The sequence below is a fragment of the Pinus tabuliformis genome, chromosome 6 (genome assembly GCF_031772625.1).
Source record: "Pinus tabuliformis cultivar Carrire ecotype Pingquan chromosome 6, CPIR1, whole genome shotgun sequence".
Taxonomy (NCBI): domain Eukaryota; kingdom Viridiplantae; phylum Streptophyta; class Pinopsida; order Pinales; family Pinaceae; genus Pinus; species Pinus tabuliformis.
In genome coordinates, this window is record NC_142292.1 from 1,625,483,667 (window position 1) to 1,625,493,940 (window position 10,274).

Here is a 10,274-nt window from a genome sequence, read left to right on the forward strand (position 1 = left end):
CCTGACACCTTTTTGTTTGAGTTTGTTGTTATCTGTTGAACCTATGACTATGCAGAAGATGAGCAAAAGTTGAAACTATTTCCTGCTACTATCAAGGATGTAGCATTGCGCTGGTTCATGGGGTTACTTAGCAAGAGAGGTTACAGCTCAGTTACAAAAGGGCCAGGTGCACACTTGACCAAAAATCTCTGCAGTTGGTCCTGCTCAGGGGAATTCCGGAAGACCTTCTAGACACCCTCCACCTACTGGCTAGGGGAGACATCTACCAACTACCTTATGAGGACATAAAGACTGCTTTTAGAAACCATTCTAGAGCAACCAAAAAGAGAAGTAGGGGGAGTCAACCCATAGCTAGTACCTCCTCATCCAATTATTCCATCAAAGGTGAACTTGGAATCATGCTGGAAGACTTCAAGAGTGAGATGCTGTAGACTCTTGCCATGAAAATGGATACCTTGCACATCAAAAGGAAACAAGAGGAAGCAGAGAGGGCTTTGGCCATTTTTTGTCCTAGGTGCACCGGGAGGCGTCCTAGGAACGAATGTCCATTGAACTCTATATAGGTTTGTTCAGTCTGTGAAGAAGATCATTCTACAGATAAGTGCCCTTCCTTTCCCAGAATTAAAGTTGTATACCAGGGGGCCGAAGGAGCCATTGAGCCACTCTATTTCATGAACCAAAGGAGACCGCATGGACCTAGACCATACCAACAGGGGATGCAAGGGACATCTAAGGCATACTAAAATCCTAGCCAAGTCAATTCCATACCTTCTTGGACCCCCCTTGCTCATCCTTCCTGGTCCACGCCTCCTCCTTGGTCCTATCCATCTCAATATCATGCCCAACCAACGGCTCATTCATTTCAATCCTATGCTCAGCCACAACCTCAGTGGAATGCATCTCATCAGGGGTGGAGGCCCCAGTACAACTCTCCTCCCACTCTTTTGCCTCCATCCCCTGCTCAACCACAACCATTTCCTCCTGCTCCACCAAGGCAACCCCAAATGCCTGCCCAACCGAACCCGAACCTGAACAACAGACATGCCCAACAAGTATATAGTGGGGAACCATCATGCCCAACTTATGCTGTGGAGATTCAAGAGATTAACCTGTGATCTAGGAAGGTTCTCCCAGATAGCCAACCTCCCCCTAAGGAGGTTGAGGAATATAAAGAGGAAATTGAACCTAAAGAAATTCCACCCTTTCCTGAAAGACTATCCGGGACAACATTGCCCACCCCAGAAGAAACTGAACTTCCGGGAGAATTGAAACAGTTATGTGTAAAGATACCACTTCTATAAACCATAAAGGATGTGCCTATATACAATAGGATGATCAAAGAGAAGTGCTTTAGGCATCCAGGCAGGCGCAAGAGAGATGCCCCAACCATCAATGTCATAGGACAACTATCCAACCTGATGTTGGGGCAGGTAATCTATCCAAAATATTTGGACCTTGGAAGCCCAGTAGTTGATGTCCACATCAATGGCACCATGATCCCACATACCTTGATTTATCTGGGAGCTTCCATTAATGTGATGACAAAGGACACCATGCTCAAACTTAACCTCCAGGGCTCCTTGAGGAAGACCATGACAGTACTGCAGCTAGTAGATCGCTCCACCGTGACCCTTGAAGGGATTGTGGAAGATGTGATGGTCTCCATTGATTCTTGGGAGTACCCTGCTGATTTCTTAGTTCTCCAACCGAAGGCAAAGCTCACTGGGTATCCTCTCATCCTGGAGAGGCCTTGGTTCGCTACTGTCGATGCCTACATCAGCTGTCGAGCAGGGAAAATGACCATCAAGAATGAGCATATGTCCAAATAGTTAATCCTATACCCTCCTACCCAACCCTTGCTAGAACATGATATACCTCTCTGGTTAGAGGAGGAAGATGAGGATGAAGTCTATTCTACACCACTTTATGCATTAGAAACTGCCATGGGGGGGAAACCGCAAGATGAGGATGATATCATTGAAAATTTAATTCAGAATCCACCCCCCAGTACTTTGCCATTAGAAGATCTAGTGAAAGAAACCCAAGACAATCCCTTGACTAATATTTGTGTGGTCGACCTGACCTCTCTCCGTGTTAAGAATATAGAGTTCAGCCTAGAAAGAACCTTGAAAATCAATCCAACCCTATCCACTTCCCAGGAGAAGGAGCTGTGTAGCCTATTGAGAAAACATTTAGATTCCTTCGCCTGGAATTATAAGGAGATGAAGGGAGTGCACCCTTCAATATGTACTCATCATATATACATTAAGGAAGATTGCAAACCAATCAGGCAGCCTCAAAGGAGGATGAATCCAACCCTTAAAGACATTGTTAAGGAAGAATTGCAAAAATTACTTGATGCAGGATTCATCTACCCCATCTCTGATAGTGAATGGGTCTCTCCTTTGGTGCTAGTGCCAAAGAAAAATGGTAAGTGGAGAATTTGTGTCGATTATCGGGAACTGAACAAAGCCACTAAAAAGGACCATTTTCCTTTGCCTTTCATAGATCAAGTGTTAGATGGTCTGGTGGGGAAAAGTTTTTCTCCTTCCTAGATGGGTTTAGTGGGTACAACCAGATTCAAATCAGCCCGGAAGACCAAGATAAGACCACTTTCACTTGTCCTTGGGGTACCTTTGCATATTGGGTCCTTCCTTTTGGTTTGTGCAACGCTCCAGCCACTTTCTAGAGAGCAGTATTGAGTATATTTTCTGAACTGGTTCATGATGCAGTGGAAATATATATGGATGATTTTACTCCTTATGGTTCTAACTTTTAGGAAGCTTTATCTAACCTAGGAAATTTTTTGGACAAGTGTATCGAAATGAACCTGTCCCTCAGTCCTGAAAAATGTGAACTTTTGATGACTGAAGGGACTGTGCTAGGTCATGCAATATCTCAACAAGGATTGAAGGTGGACCCCAAAAAAGTTGCCATCATCCAAAGGGTCCCACCTCCTCAAAGGGTGAGAGATGTCCGAAGTTTCCTAGGCTTAGCTAGATATTACAGAAGATTCATTAAAGATTTTAGTAAGTTAGCCTCTCTGTTGTTTGGTCTTTTAGGAAAATATGTCGAGTTCATATGGACTAAAAGCTATCAAGAAGCCCTAGATACCTTGAAAAGAAAACTTGCGACCGCCCCAATTTTGAGAGGCCCAAACTGGACCCTACCTTTCCATATCACACAGATCCCTCGAACAAAGTAATAGGAGCAGCCTTAGGAAAAATTGATGAAAAGTTACCTTATGCCATATACTTTATAAGCAAAAAAATTTCAAAGGCAGAGTTAAACTACACAATCACCGAGAAGGAACTCCTAGATGTAGTGCATTCCTTAAACAAATTCAGACATTATATCACAAGCTATCAAATATTTGTGCAAACTGATCATGTTGCAATTAGATATTTAATGAACAAACTAGATGTAAATGCACGCATTATTAGATGGTTGCTTTTACTGTAGCAGTTTGATTTGACCATTGTTGATAAGCCTGGTAAAGAAAATGTTGTTGCTAACTTTTTGTCTAGAGTAAATTTGCCTGTAGGTGAAGAAGGAATGGTGGATGATCAAATGCCAGATGAACACCTATCTCAGTACTCTCTCCATGGTTTGCTGATATAGCAAATTACTTGGTTTCAGAACAGTTCCCACCACACCTGTCCTCAAAAGAGAAAAGCAAGATCGTGAGGAAAAGGGCCCCTTTCACCTAGATGGGGGCAATCTATTCAAACTTGGCCCAGATCAGATCTTGAGAAGATGTGTCAGGGAGGAGGAATTTTTTGACATTCTCCTGACCTGTCATGACAGGCCTTGTGGAGGCCATTTTACAGCAAAAAGGACTACGTTCAAAATATTGCAGGCAGGCTACTATTAGCCCACTCTTCATCAAGATGTGAGGAGATATACCAGCCAATGTGATCAGTGTCAAAGAATGGGGAAAACTACTCCAAAGGATGAGATGCCCATGCAGCCTCAATTGACCTTTGAGCCATTTGAGAAGTGGAGCATGGACTTTGTGGGTCCTATCAACCCTCCCTCAAAACAGAAGCAATACATCATTGTGTGCACCGATTATCTGACAAAATGGGCAGAAACAAAAGCAATCAAAGCAGCAACAAAGGACAAAGTAGCTAAGTTTTTGAGAGAGAACATATTCTATAAGTTCGGGTATCCAAGAGAATTGGTCACAAATCAAGGTAGTCAGTTCACTTCCAATTTGATTGAAGACCTGCTCACACATCATAAAATCAAGCACGGGACTTCCACCCCTTACCATCCACAAGCCAATGGGCAAGTGGAAGTCACTAATAGAGCTTTGGAAGGAATTTTGACCAAGGTAGTGAGCAACAGCAGAAAAGACTAGGCAGATAGACTAGTTGAGGCCACCTGGGCCTACAACACAACATGGAAGACCACCACAGGGTTCACACCCTATGAATTGGTCTATGGGAAGAAGGTTTTATTATCAATAGAATTTGAATACAATACACTAAGGATGAAGCTCAGCTGGACCTAGACCTCAGCCATGCACAGAGGGAAAGACTACTCCAGCTCAATGGATTGGACGAACAAAGATTGCAGACCCTTCTCCACACAGAGGTAGTTCAGCTTCATAGGAAGATATGGCATGACAAAAATATCAAGGAGAAGCAATTCCAAGGGGGATATTGGGCACTACTCTATGAATCAAGGTATAAAGACTTCAAAGGCAAGCTGGGGACAAGATGGTTGGGACCCTACACTGTGGAAAAATGCAATGACAATGATTCAGTATTGATCAGAACCATTGATGAGGAAGCCATCCCCATGCTTGTTAATGGACATAGGTTGAAAATTTACAAGAAGCCCCTCTCCAAGCGAGAGTTCATTGAAGATCTAAATAAGACAGTGATGGTAGTGGAGCAGGTCTTAGCCTCCACTTCACCCACTCACTGAAGAAGCAAAAATAATAATAATAATAATAATAAGGACCCAAGTGAAAACCTCCATGAGGCACTTGAGTCCCATCATTGGGTTGAAAACCTCTTCTGAGGCGGCCCAGTGATGAAAAAAAAAAAAGAGAGAGAGAATAAGATCCCTGGGTGAAAACCTCCCTTGGAGGTGCCTAGGGCAGGAAATTAGGGTGAAAACCTCCTTGAGGCACCCTAGTTGTCTTTCAAAAAAAAAAATAGAGAAAAGAAGAAAAAGAAAATTGAATTTTAATGTGCATTGCAGGTTACAGGAGGACCACAGGGAGCAAGGGAAGATGCCACAAATCTGATTTCATCTCCTCCACACTCTTCTCCATCATTTCTGACCTTTCTTCCACCCCACTGTGTTTTTCTTCGGAAACTGTGTGTTCTACAGGAGGTCCTATGTCTTCTATAGGAGGCTCCTCTAGAAACCACAGAGAGCCCGAAATGGTTCTAGAAAGCAGTTTGAGGGGCTGGGAAGTTTCATGAAGAGCATCTAGACCCTCCTACAACTAGCCACCCTCCTTGCCATCCATCCCACACCTGCACCATCTCATCATCATCATTTTTTTCCTTCCCGTTGAAAAAAACACAGAAACCTGTTTTTAGAAAAAAAAACAAAAAAATATAGGGAGCAGCACCTCAAATATCACCTGCAGCTTACCAAGTACTTCTCCATCTCCATCAACATCTCTGGCATCACCCTCACAGCTCCCAGCCCAAAAATCAGCTAAAAATTTTAAAGGGAGAAGCAGCTACAGGAGCTCTTGTAGGAATTCCTGTAGCAACTGATCCCCTTAAAGTCAAGACACAACAGCAAAAGAAGTGAAACCATGGGATTGTAGGGGACATATGAAGCTAGATCCAGGCAGAGGATGCATACACAAAGAAAACAAGCCACACATCAGAAAGCAGAGAGCATGCAACAAAGGAAATACAGGCATGCAGTAACTGAAATACTGCATGCAGCAACAAAAGGAACCAAAATGCCTCACAACACGTCCATTCCACTCACAGGTAAGTGAATAACCCTCTCCTCTGTTGCATCTATGTAATTGGAAAATATGCATAAGCGAATGACTTGGTTAGGGTTGAACAAGAAAAGGTGGCAAGTTAACTAGCCACCCTCATCCAGTTGACTGCGCTCATCCGGAGATGCCACCACACGTGTGCCTAGTCAACTCACAGAAAAATCTAAAGGACAGGTAGTGGAGGGTATGCAAACTCTGATGCAATGATTGGAAATGATTACGAGAAAGAGCCATGATGACAAGGTAGTGGGAACCAATGGTCCAAATATGGCAACGTACATTTTTTCCAACTCACCCCATCACCGGAAATATCTAAAAGAAGAAATAAGTACTCCTCCTCGAAACTCCTTCACCACCTTTTCTTTCATTCCATCCTCATCCACTTAGCTGTAGCAAGCTCTTGCCTCTACCATAGCCTCAAAACCATCGTTCTCCATCACTTTCATCCATCCTCCTGTTATCGGTGTTCTACAGGAGCACCTACATGCAGTTCTACAGGAGGGGCAGTAAGCTATTTTCGAGGAAAAAACATGGGGTTTTTACTCGATTTCTGGCTTGAGGAGGTAGGTTTTGTGCATACCCACCTTTATTATCCATATGTGCAAGGAATGATATAATTTTAAGGAGGAATTAAGTCCATAGAAGAAGAGGAATTCCATAAATGCATTCTTCCTGTTTTCTTTAAAGAACACAGTTTTTCTCTATTTTCCTGTTTTTGCAAAATTCTTGTCTCCATCTCTACCTTGGGTGTTCAAAAGGGGTATAAGCACAATGATAGGGGGATTCATGAGGAAGGATCCCACAAATTCAACCAGGCTCCATGAACATCCCAAAGTAGTAGTCATTTTCACTAGAGCAAATTGGATGCCATTTTTTGAGAAATTCCGAGGGTTTGATGAAGAAGTGGCTCAGGAGTTTGCCCTTTCTTTAGTCCCTCATTCAAGGACCTATGACACTATTACTTTTAGAGGTCTCTCCATAGAAATTTCTCCAGAATTTATCATCAGGGTTACCACCCTTCTTCTTGGATTACCTTGGAGCAAAGATGAAAATCCAATTGGACAATCTGCCAAGAAAAACTTCTTCCAGCCCAATGAACATCTTGTAGAAGACAAAAATGACATTAAAATGACAAGCATACCTTACCCTTGGGATGAGGTTAGTTACCAAATTATCAAATATATTTCCTATGAAGGGAGGTATAACATAGTTTATGGCTACTATTTTAGACTTCTCCATGAGCTGAGATATGGCATGGACACTCCAACACCCCAGAAACTCAGCATCCCCTATTTTCTCCTGTAGTCCCTCATAGACTCCAGCATTAAGCTGAAGGCAGGAGGTCTAGATTAGTTGGCTCACCATGGATTAATTAAGCTGTTAGTGGAAGAATCCCTCCATACCTTCACAATCCCCATAGCATGGGAAAAATTTAGAAACATGACAAAAGAAGATGATATAAAGGCCCTCACATGTGATCTCAGTCTTTCAAATAGTGAGGAGGAAGAGTAGCAAGGGGGAGAAGGGGAGGAAACTGAGGAATAAGAAGGGAAGAAGGAAGACACCAAAACAGAGGAGGAAGAAACCAAAATAGAACAAAAGGAAACAAAACCAGCAGAGACAGAGAAAAAGACAGAAGGAGAGGAAAAAGGGGCAGAAAAGACAGAAGTGTCTCCGGGGACCCTAGAAAGAGACGTAGAAGCTGCCCTCACTACTCTCAGCACCCCAATTAAACCAAAAAAAAAGAGGAAGAGGTAGACATCAATGTATTTCAGGGCTCAGAAAAGCACAAGTATCAAACAAGGAAAGCCCCAGCCTTCTTCTAAAGTTCCCTTTGTTATTGAAGATCCACCCTCTGCTCAAGAGAAGGAATCCCCTTCCAAGGTACTTATCACTTATGAAAGGGGGACTCCTAGATCTCCCACATGGAAGGAAAAGGTAGAACTATAGGACTCAAACACAGTTCTATAGGAAGCAAAGATTGTTCTAGAGGAGACCCTGTTAAGGCTATAGGAGACCGAAAAACTTGAAAGTAGGAGGGACAGCCACATGGGAAAGAGGAAATAGCAGAGGCATAAGAACCTAACCCCCAGCCTAGTTTGGGCTCTTACTACAATCTTCTTGAGGGGGGAAGAATCATTCCACAGAAATTGGCAATCCCACTTTTCTTTGAGTTGGAGAAATAAAGAATAAGGAGCCATAGATGGATGAAAATCACCAAATCCAAGGGGGTAGAGGATATTGGCCATATGGAGAATCAAATCAGAGAAATGGGCAAGGAACTAAGTGCTGTCAGACATAGAGAGGAAATCTCAAGAACTCACCTTGCAATATAAAATGAGTTGCTAAGAAGACAACTGCAAGAAAAAGAGACACAATTGGCATGCATGGCCAACAAGTCTATGGAGGCACTGCAGTGCAGAACACCAGCAAAATCATATGGATTATACCTCAAAGACCAATGGTTGTAGTTTCAGATAAAGAATTTGGCACAGAGAGGCACAATGCCTTTTCAAGATTACCAATAGTTTATGGACCTATGTGACCAAAGCTCTTCAGAAGACAAGGAAAAAATGGAAGAATTCTATTTGCATAACATGGCCCTCATAGACATGAATGTGTGGGACCCCAATGCTAGACTAGGGGACCTGCAGCTAATGGCCATGGCCTCATGGATGAATTATGAGGAGTTAAGGGCAACAGAAATCAAAAAGTTGATGGAAAAAGTGTAGGATGAGCCCTTAATGATCAGAGTTGAGCCATCATATCCCATGGCACTCATTAGAAAACATCACTTGCTTGTAAATAATCCCCAAATTGCCCTTAAGTATATCAATGATCAGGCTCAAGCCATTGCACATTTTGAGGATATGGAAAGATTACTTGGGGATGACTGCATTCGTGCTTGTATGAAGAGATGGAACACACTACCACATAGTTTACAGATCAAGGAGTATCACTCCCCAACAAGGATGAAAGAAGCATTAAGGAGAGTGCCACTATACAAGCACTCTATTCAGAGTTTGAAGGTCAATTGGATTGGCCTCAAATTGAGTCCCCCACTGTTGCTAGGCCTGCTAGAGGGCAGAAAAGAGGAAGAAGAGCAACAATAGTGGGAAGAGGTGGATAGAAAGGCAGGATTCCATGACAAAGAAGAGGAGCTCACATCAGAAGCATGGGATGTCAGGGAGGCCATCAAGGCCATCAAAGATGAGGAGATGGACTAAGTTGCTCAGAGGATGAGCAACAGCTTCAGTAGGGGGTGATGATGAGCCCCATAAATGGGTAATTATATGGGCTCATTTTGCCTCCTAACATAGTTTAATCAACCATTCTCTTAGCTTATTGCATGTTTTTTTATTATATTTATGCTTATGGAGTGAGTTGGGTTGGTTATTATGCCATGGAGTCTAATATGTGTTTAATGCAGATTTTTGTTGAATTTTGGAGACAAAGTCAAATATTTAATGGACAATTGGCAGCAATAATTCGAAGAAGACAAGAGAGAGGATTTATACGAGGGTATCCCCCTCATTTATGACTCCCCACTTTGAATTCTCCTTCATGCATCTCGGAGCACAAACAACCACATCAATGCACTAGGAGGCAGCCGAGCAAGTGGAGGATAACTTCTGTTTATCTCAAGTTTTGGGAGCCAAGCCTCCCTGATTTTAAGGAAGCTGTTGGGAGCTTCAGTTTTATAATTAGAGAGGCCTAGGGCCTCATTAGGGAGTTGGTCAAATTTTCGAATTTTTGTTGCAGCTTTGCTCTGCTCAACTTCGAGCTTACTTTTGTTGACAGTTTCATGTAATCCTATTATTATTTTGATAATAAAGATGAGATCATTTTTGAGCTAGCACTGAGTTACCTCAGAGGGTTGAAGCTCTTGGGTTAGGGCCCAATCCAAGTAGCTAAGCTCCTCTTGTTTGTATTTATATGCTTTGTTTCAGTTTATGAATTAGTTGTTGTTAGATAAATTTCTTTCTTGGTTAAGAATAGGTTGCTTTTGGTGATTTAGAAGGTTGTTTCCATTTTGGTTTTCTGTAGCAGGTTGAGCAGTGATAGGAAAAAGATACAAAAGTGCCATCAACATATCCTTGGCCTCCATTCCTCCCCTTGGGATCATCAACTGAGGCCAAGACCCTCTTGCTGCCACAAAAACACAAATTTTCCTTCTCCATAGGATTTCTAGTGTTGCAGTTTGTTAGAAGGTTAATGATTTGCTTTAGATCTCTTTTACCATGCTCATTTCTATCTTTACAATAAGCTTCCTTCCAGGCTTTCTTTCCTT